Raw genomic sequence first — 10,759 nt, forward strand, 5'->3', positions numbered from 1 at the left:
CTGTCGTCATTCGGGGTTCCGAGGAGAGCGCCTTAAATGCTCATTGCACTTGGCTTCGGGTATAAATTCGTTCATAGCTCATTTTTTCCATTTGAACGTTTTTCCAGTGTTCTTCATGCTTAGAGCTATCATCTTTTATTCCAATCCTTGTTCTTTCCTCCCTAGTTGAGTTGAAGGTACGCGCTCTTTCTCCTACTATGACTCCCTTACCATTTCCTTAAGCGGAGAAAATAGTGTATAGGGTCACTCTTACTTTTCTTTCTCAATATATTCCTTAAGCAATCTTGTAACAACCCCTAATAAGTATAACCATAAGCTAACTAGAGATTATTACCTAATACAATTATATGTAATATTTAATTTATTTTCCTGTTATTATTTACTTTATTCATTTTAATATGTGTACAAATTTAGATTTTCAATATGTTTACTAGAGAAGTGATTCCTTTAAGAATAACGTTAGTGTATTTGCCATAGACTATTATCTTGGACCTTTTTGTATGTCATTTTGTTTATTAATAAAAGAGGTTTTATTATTAGTATTATTTGTTTGCATGTTACATAATAATGATTAACATCCCTGATTATTTATTATTATGATAATAACAAAATATGACTAGTATGATTATTAATGATAATCATGAGATGATTATGTGTATGTTGATATAAATTAACAATCATAGATACTTGTTAGAGAATAAAGTATTGGATGAACCCACATTGAAATTACTATATGGGTTATTGTCATAAGTGAATCTCAAAATAGTTATGTTTTAATCCTTTGACTTGAGATTGTCATAGTTTCCAACATAAGAATTGATATGTTTTGACATAACTAAACATTGTCTTTAATCGAATAATCATAAAGGTTATGATTGAGTATAATAGAAATTATGTAGAGGATATTGAATAATCAAGATAAAATTTGTCTCTCTCTTTGAGAGAGATATCTTCTGGACCCCTCGATAAGTGAGATTGAGAAATGCATGGCGTGCTCAAATGAATTGTAACGACTCGAGAACTGGACCGCTACCGGCACTAGAGTTCAGATCGACTTAAAGTCGTCAGAGCCTGTAGCAAGTCTACTAAACATCCTGTTATACCTGATAAAATTCCATACATGATCACACGATATAACAAAAACCTAATCATTTAATGAATCAAGACTCAACCTGTGCATGCATCATAACTAAAAACATAAAACCCATACTAGAGCCCTCATCAAATGCTCAAGTATGGTCAACATAACATGCCTCAAGCTCAGTTCAAACATAAACTCATACTTAAAATGTAACACCCCTTACCCGTCTATAAAATAACTTAGTAAAGGATGCCACATACTATACTATATGCAATTACATATGTGGACTTAAGATAGCTTTGACCTTATAAATTGTTCTTTAGTTTGTTTAAATGCATGTTGATTCACAGAATAATTTTAAATGGAGAAACCGCAAAAGTCTCCCCTGTTTATTAGCAATTATCCCTGTGAAAACTAGTCATAAAATTTCAATATTTACTCATTTCACACTATTAAAACCACAAATAGAACATAATAACGTAAAATAGTAAACACATTTGTTTATATTCATACTATTTACAATACTCATTTACAGACTCTTGGTAGACTATTAATGTACATGCCAACCATAAACAACCTCTGTACAAATCTTGTGACTGACTGGTTATGATGATGTCTCTGTGCTGATGCAGAACCAGACCTCCTAACTGTTGCTTCCTCTATCTATTACCTGCGCATGGAAAAGTCCAATGCGCTGAGCTTATGCCCAGTGGGTGAATAACAACATATATACTCATTCACATATAATAGGAATAATCATCACATATATAATGAAATCATGTTATATAAAAGCACATAAATATTTTATGTGTCAGTGGACAAATCAGGTCACTACATTTTATAGCAGTAAGATTATTCATATTTTTGTAACCATCTTGTATGCATGCTAGCAAAGCATTAACAAGTCATATAATTAAATCTTAGCCCCTATAAACTCTTCACAGGATCATTTAGCTAGATAAGGGAAACTGTATCTGTATAGCACAAAGTGCCAAACTGTATGGCCCGGGGGCCGAATGTTGTGCCTGTATGGCTAAAAAGCCGGGAAACTGTATGACACATAATGTGTCGATAAGATCATATCATGTAGCCCATTAGGGCGCAGTACTGCTAAACTGTATATGGCATGCCATACCCTTATGCTATCTATGACTCCCACTAAGGTTTACTAGGGCCAAGAATACATATTTACATGTTAAAGATTTATTGGTATCAAACTTATTCATTTAGATGCATACCCTGTTGAAACAAGCAAATATGTCAATAAAAAGGAGTCCTTAGGAGCATACATATGTGTGTAATAGACCATCTTCATTCATGAACACAATATTCAGTCATGAACATATTACTATTTCATCAAGAACATGTATGCAAATTTTTAGTCTATTAAGCTAGCACGTGCATAAAGCAGGCATGTCAAGCTAGCATGTGCATAATTTGGCCTCAAAGCTAGCATGTCAATCTCTTTTAGGTCAATATTTACAATTAGGTTTGTTTCTGCCTGAGATTGTATCACATTTTTAAGTATCTTGTGGACATAATTAGACTCACCTTTCTTCATGAACTTTGTGTATTTATGTCTTAGCTTTCTAACAAGATATATTACATCTAATTCTGACCTTTCTAACTTAAGTTATGAATTTTTCTTTGCAAGCTGCTCAATCAGGTCCTAACCAGTACAGTTTTGGTATCTGTTTTTAATCTAACAAAACCTATCATATGCATACATTTGCATACAGATTCAAGCTTAACTTTCTTGTACAAAGTTTTAGGTATACTTTTCAGGGTTCCTTTGGCACTGGTTTTAATTCATTTCATTGAGTAAATCATTAGTTATGGTCTAGGAGATACATACTGCTCCGGATGCACAATTCCCTGTGACCAGCTTAGGTTCACTAGAAATTTTCACATACTTAGCTACAGATTCAGAATTTGGTCACTTCATGAAAGTTTGAGATTTGTGTCTTAGCTTTCATTTGGTATATGTTAGGCTTAATTTCAATGATCACACAATAAGTTATGAGGCTTCTAACACAGACTGTCCTGTTGGAACCTATTCTGCCAGTTTTATGTTTTTGGCTTCCATGTAGTATCTATATACTTTAAGCCTTCCAATCATCATTTCAACATTCATATTACATATCCATACAATCAAAAGAGCATTTCCAGCAAACAAAACCAATCCCTAATGTTACATATTCATGAGAAAATTAAAGGAAAAACAGAAGTTCATACAATCACCAAACCTTTTGCACAATCTTTTCAAAAGCTTTAGGTACACCTTAGTTACTCTCTTTCCTTGCCTTTCCCCTTTGCTGTACCTTCCTCCCTTTGAGTTTGTTCTTTACAAAGAATAAGAAAAACAGGAGCTTTAATTCATTTAACAACATATAATTAATTGAAACATGAAAGAATATGTTTACCTAACCTAGTTTTCAATTTCATCACTTACCACTAAAGCACCTTAACTTCTCTCCTTCTTTCCTCCCTTTCTATGGTTTCCTTGCTGGTTATTACACTTAAGAACAGATTTTGTGTGGCTGGAGATTTTATCTTTTTGATGAACTATGGTGGAAATGGAAGATAAGAAAGCAAAAGCTTTTTCTCTTTCCTTTTGGTGTAGCCACGGCAATGATGGACCAAATGAATGACAACTCTTTTCTTTCATGCTTAGTCATGCATGGCTAGGTGTCATATGGTGGGTTAGGTGTAAATATAGAAAAAGGTGGAGGGCAAACTTGGAATTTTACTTTTAAACTTTCCATATTCACACTTTCACCTACTAAACTTTTCCACATGTTTCAATTTAGTTTTTAAACTTTCAATATTCATAGATTGACCTACTAAACTTACATTTTTAACATTTAGAAGTTCATTTCATTTAAGCAAGCACGTCGGTTTTAGTAAGCACCTCAAGCTAGCACGTCGGGAAACCCTTAAGCACCTCCCGATAGCAACTTGATTCCGACCTGCTTATCGCATTAGATGCTTTATTTTAAGATATATCTGTTTTCTTATTTGAGCTTTCAATGATTCAGTTATTATAGCTTCAAGATATTAAAATACTATTAGTGGTCATTCTTATTTTAACTCTATCTGTGCATGTATAACTCTATATGAAATGCAAGTTGGACCTCTAAACACAACTTTTAGTGCTCTATCTATAAACCAATTGTGTGTCAAATGGCTATGGATAAGCTAACACCTCCCCTAATTAGCTCGAGGTTAAGCTAGCACCTTCCCTGAAGCTAGTTATTCTAACTTCGGAATGGTACAATTGAAAGCTAATGGTTGCTCTATTTCTATCTGCAGGTTTTGGAATGTTACATAAAACTTTTACATAAAGGATCATGAAAATAGGGATTATAAGGACAAATACTAGGGTAAAACACAATTCTAATCCATAAAAGAATACATGTCCACAACTATACTATTACAATAGGCTATACCAGCGACTTTCCTGAGCTAACTCTGTTCTTACATACCTGGGATTAGAGGAAAGGGATAAGCTACAAGAGCCTAGTGAGCAGAACATAAAAACAATTCAATAAATATATGATCGTATGAATGCATCACAATACAAACAATTCACATCAAGATGGATTTGTCACCAGTAGCCCTCTACAAATTCCAATAGTGCTCGGCCCATGACGGGTGCTCCTCAGGACTTCCTTTTAAATATATCATAACATATTCATAATGCTAGGAGCATAGAATGGGTAGCGCTGGTCTTTCCCTTACATAGTGCCAGGGGCATAGAATGGGTAGCCCTGGTCTTTCCATATCCATCATAGCATATTGTAATACACTCGAGGGCTAGTGGGTCATCCAACATCTATCTATGACTCGCGGTTGTTGAAGCCGGTCAAAAATAACCTTTCCGGTTATCAACAATATTACTACTGCAGATAGTGGTAAAGGATCGAATCCATAGAGAATTGAGAACTTACATATCTTTCTTAACAAGACCAAAAGAATTAACTGAAAGCAAATAACTGAAAGAGAAGTAAACTGAAAGCGAATAAACTAAGAGTAAAATGGGGGGTGAGATTGATTTAATTGATCTAATTCTAAAAGCAGTAAAAGTAAAGCGAATAATAAAAATAAAGGGAATTCAATAATGAAAAAAGCTCTAGTTGAAGAGTTGGATCCACTTCAGTTGTTGGGATTGATCATTGAAACTTATGTTCTTTTGATTGATTGAATAGATTAGTTATGGAGATGGAAAACGCTTCTCATCACCATGTCTCTCCTTAATCATAAACCAATTAGGGAACGTCCTCTAGTTAATTACTAATTAACAAGTTGCCAAGGAACGTCCTTGGGCCTTAGGCATCAAAACAACTGTCAATTGCATTAAGAGATAGAGAGAGCCAATCTTAGCTACTCAAATGCATGAGATGTTGCTAGATCATACAATTTTCTTAGTTTTTACACCAAGTGTTCTTATGTTTGAACAATCCAAGCAATTACGGACTTAAAATTATCCAAACTAACAATATATTATCTTGTAATCAAGAATCAAGTAACCAATTTGATCAAAACAACAAAGCAATAATGGAATCAAGCATGAAATTGTATGAATATTGAATAAACCAAAGACAAACAACTTATGTTCATATCTCAAATTCCATAAAACAACTTAAGTTTCAATTGCTGGGAAATTCCGAGATTTTTGCAACCCAAATTGTGCGGCAGAAAAAAGTAAAATTCTCGGATTTCCTTTTTCCAGAATCTGAGTGCTTCGTTTAATTCACAAGAAGGATATGAGACTAACCTGTTAATCTCGTCGAGAAGATACAATATTGGACTGATGGTGCTGCTTTTTCAAACGAACACCCTCTATGGTATCCACACAAACGTCTTCTATCCTTCTAGAGTGCTAGCTCTCTCAAAGATAGATAGATTATGTGCTCCACAATTTGCAGCTTTTTAGACTGAGTTTTCTCAAAATATAACATCATAATTCCATAATTCATAGGAGTATTTATATGTTTCAGTCTTTTATTTTTCGAAAAGGAGTTGTATTCATAACCCACTATCACAATCTCACAGATACTCAAATATCTTATGTGATAGAGTCCTTTATCTGTAACAGTTACAAATAGACTGCATATCTTTTAAATATTATTATCTCATAATTGTTACTGTATATGCCCTAGGCCATTATCTTGGACCTTTTTGTATGTCGTTTTGGTTATTAATAAAAGATGTTTTTATCATTATTATTTATTTGCATGTTACATAATAATGATTATCATCCCTGGTTACTTATTATTATGTTGATAATAATAAAATATAGCTAGTATGATTATTGATTGATAATCATGACATGATTATGTATATGTTGATATAATTCAATAATCATAGATACTTGTTAGAGAACAAAGTATTGGATGGACCCACACTGAGATCACTACATGGGTTATTGTCATAAGTAAATCTCAAATTAGTTATGTCTTAATCCTTTGACTTGAGATTGTCATAGTTTCCAACATGATGACTATTATGTTTTGACATAACCAAACATTGTCTTTAATCGGACAATCATAAAGATTATGATTGAGCATAATAGAAATTATGTAGAGGATAATGAACAATCAAGATAGGATTTGTCCCTCTCTCTGAGAGAGATATCTTATGGGCCCCTCGATAAGTGAGACTGAGAAATGCATGGCCGTGCTCAAATTAATTGATAGTGTGATCAATATCATTTGAATTTATCAGTCTACTTAGAGATCGAGAAATCATAAGTTTGAACATTATAATTTTGACATTGACCATGACTTATGTTCAAACTAGATATCGTGTGACAAATGGATTAATACATGTTCTATTTATTAGGCTTTATTGAACTATTGATCCTCATATTAGTTGGGTAGTCATAATGTCTTGCTAGAGGCCACTTATGACTTATGGGCCTTGTGGGACTAGGCCTATTACCAATTAATGTGAGCCTATTGGGTTACACACAAAAGAACGTTGTTGATGTGATATGTCATATTAATGGGCTAAAAGCTCAAAGCCCATTAATATAATTAATAATAATAAAATATTATTATTATTAATCATTAATATAATTAATAATAATAAAGTGTTATTATTATTAATATTAATCATTAATATAATCAATAATAATAAAGTGTTATTATTATTAATCATTTATTATTATGAGATAATAATATTTAAAAGATCTGCAGTCTATCTGTAACTTTTACAGATAAATGACTCTATCACATAAGATATTTGAGTATCTGCGAGATTGTGATGATTGGTTATGAACACAATTCCTTTTAGGAAAAGAAGTTGTGGGAAAAACACAACTCCTTTTAGGAAAAGGAGTTGTGGGAAAAATAAAAAACTGAAACATATAAATACCTCTTCTACGAATTGTGGAAGGTACATTTTTTAGAAAACTCAGTCTAAAAAACTGCAGATTGTGGAGCACATAATCTATCTATCTTTTAGAGAGCTAGCACTCTAGAAGGATAGAAGATGTTCGTGTGGATACCATAGAGGGTGTTTGTTTGAAAAAGCAGCACCATCAGTCCAACATTGTATCTTTTGGACGAGATTAACAGGTTAGTCTCATATCCTTCTTATGAAATAAACAAAGCACTCGAATTCTAAGAAAGGAAATCAGAGAAATTTTATTTTTCCGCTGCGTCTTTGAGTTGCAATAATCTCTAGATTTCCCAACAATAATAATAATAACACTTTATTATTATTAATTATATTAATGGGCTTTGAGCTTTTAGCCCATTAATATGTCATAGCACATCAACAACGTTCTTTTGTGTGTGACCCAATAGGCTCACATTAATTGACAATAGGCCCAGTCCCACAAGGCCCATAAGTTATAAGTGGTCTCTAGCAAGACATTATGACTACCCAACTAATATGAGGATCAATAGTACGATAAAGCCTAATAAATGGAACATGTATTAATCCCTTTGTCACACGATATCTAGTTTGAACATAAGTCATGGTCAATGTCAAACTTATAATGTTCAAACTTATGATTTCTCGATTTCTAAGTAGACTGATAAATTCAAATGATATTGATCACACTATCAATTCATTTGAGCACGGCCATGCATTTCTTAGTCTCACTTATCGAGGGGCCCAGAAGATAACTCTCTCAAAGAAAGGGACAAATCCTATCTTGATTGTTCAATATCCTCTACATAATTTCTATTATGCTCAATCATAACCTTTATGATTGTCCGATTAAAGACAATGTTTGGTTATGTCAAAATATAACAGCCCTTATGTTGGAAACTATGACAAACTCAAGTCAAAGGATTAAGACATAACTACTTTGAGATTCACTTAAGACAATAACCCATGTAGTGATCTCAATGCGAGTCCATCCAATACTTTGTTCTCTAACAAGTATCTATGATTATTGAATTATATCAACATATATATAATCATCTTATGATTATCAATCAATAATCATACTAGCTATATTTTATTATTATCAACATAATAATAAGTAACCAGGGATGATAATCATTATTATGTAGCATGCAAACAAATAATAATAATAAAACCTCTTTTATTAATAACCAAAAGGACATACAAAAGGGTCCAAGATAATGGTATAGGGCAAATACACTAACAATCTCCCACTTGCACTAGGCCTAATCATACAAGTATCTAATACCCATAGACCTAGTGTGCTGATCATGCTTGACCTGTGAAAGAGGCTTGGTCAGTGGATCTGCAATGTTGTCATTTGTGTCTACTTTGCATATTTTTATATCTCCTCTATCAATGATCTTTCGATTTACATTTATGTTATTCTATCTGAATTAATATTTGATGGATGAAAGTAATTTACTGATTAATATATATAGATATTTATCTAAATAGTACATATCTCAATGGTACTAGAGTCATTTTTAAAACTCAAGTATCAATTAAATTATTTATATCCAAGAAAAAAAAAATCATGTTATCTAATTTCTTACATTTTGGAATAAATTTAATAACACAATCTGTGATATTTTAGTACTTAAAAAAAAATAGTGTAAGAAAAAAGAAGAAAAAAATAAGGAAGAAAAAAATAAGGAGAACCAAAAAAGTCTTTTTCCTTTTATTGTTTAAGTTAATAAAGCAATAACACATTACTATAATTTTATCATTTGATTAAAGTAGTAAAGTTGATTTAAAGTTTTAGAACTGCATTGACATATGATACTTGCATGAATGAAATATAATTTTGTAAAGTAGATAGAAATTTGATTTTATTTAATTCATAAGTATTTGTTCAAGGTATTAACAGTTTATTTTGGCCTTACTAGCATTAATAATTTAAGGAATTAATTTTTTAAAATTTAAAAAATTTTATTAACACAATAATATATAAATTTATTAATATATTTTAATTACTAATATTACAATCAAGTTTTTTTTTAATATAAATTATTTTCATGGAGATTAAAACATATGACTTTTCTATGGTCTCCATGGCCAAAAAGTAAGACAACTATAAATACCCCAACAGCAGCATTATATTTATTATATTTCTGAGCAACGTCCGTTTGTTTTAAAAAAATATATACTTTTTTTAAAAAATTATTTTTAAATTTTTAATCTTTAAAGTATTCAGAAAAATTAATAAAAAAAATTTTTTTTTTTAAATAATTTTTTCTTTCAAAAATAAAATTTATTTTCTACATTTTAAAAATCTTATTAAAACTCTATTATAAATTTAGTAATATATTTTATATTTTAAATTAAAATTAAATAATAAAAAATAAATTATTTTATTAAAAAATATTTTTCACCAAAAACATTTCCACAAAGAATATAGAACTTATTTTCCTTTGTCTCAACTTTTTTCACATTAATTTGAGGTAATTTCTCCCAAATTTTCAACTACAAATGATAAAATTGCTATATTCATATTTCTTCTAATCATTTATAATAATATAAATTAAAAAATTTAAAATTTCAATTTCAATTTAGCCCCCTAAACTTCATGATTAAGCTTGGCAACTGAACCTCAGGCTTGACAACCCTGATTCCAGGGTCAAATGCTTTTGATAGAATTCCAACCATATAATATTAATATGCAAGAAATAAAAAAAAATTTCCATTATTTATGAGTAAAATCAATGAGTTGTTTCCCCACTCAAAGAAAGAAATAGCATGTAGTGGCAGCAAAAGGTTCCAACCAATTTTTTTTTTTTTTAAAAAAAATACTAAATTAGCATGTGAGGAACAAGTGCAGACTCCACTGCAGCTAATGAGCCAGAACAATGTTTATACAGTGATGTACAATCAAATCCTTGTAATTTTATCAATTAAAACTTTTTTAATGCTGTTACATTAAAAAAACATTAGTCAACTCCAATAAAATAATATGTTATTTGTTACTTAAATTTGATTTTTTTTCTTTTAATCCAAATTCTAAAGCAATTCAGAAAGTTCCCAGTTGCTAAATATTTTGTAAAATCTACAAGGGACTTTTTTTATTTTTATATTGTGATTATGTGATTATAAACTTCAATGACCGCCGAGTTTTCTATAGAGTAAAGACAAATCCTAAAAAAGAACGTTAGTTCAAAACTCATCAGATATTATTCAAACGAACCAACTCCATGCTGCGTATCTCAATCTGGTAACGTGAAGCAGGCCAGACAGGCCACACGAATGGCTCCGTACAAG

The 10,759-nt window shown here is 31.2% G+C and overlaps 1 long non-coding RNA gene across 1 annotated transcript; it reads right to left on the reverse strand.

The window, feature by feature from the left end:
- Positions 1–1,577: 1,577 nt before the first annotated feature.
- Positions 1,578–3,936, reverse strand: LOC122724033. Its single transcript, XR_006351210.1, has 3 exons — positions 3,534–3,936; positions 3,328–3,423; positions 1,578–1,751 (listed from the first exon to the last, which is right to left on the reverse strand). It is a non-coding gene; the product is annotated as an uncharacterized LOC122724033 (long non-coding RNA).
- Positions 3,937–10,759: the final 6,823 nt, after the last annotated feature.

Source organism: Manihot esculenta, chromosome 7, assembly GCF_001659605.2.
Source record: "Manihot esculenta cultivar AM560-2 chromosome 7, M.esculenta_v8, whole genome shotgun sequence".
In the NCBI taxonomy this organism is placed as follows: Eukaryota; Viridiplantae; Streptophyta; class Magnoliopsida; order Malpighiales; family Euphorbiaceae; genus Manihot; species Manihot esculenta.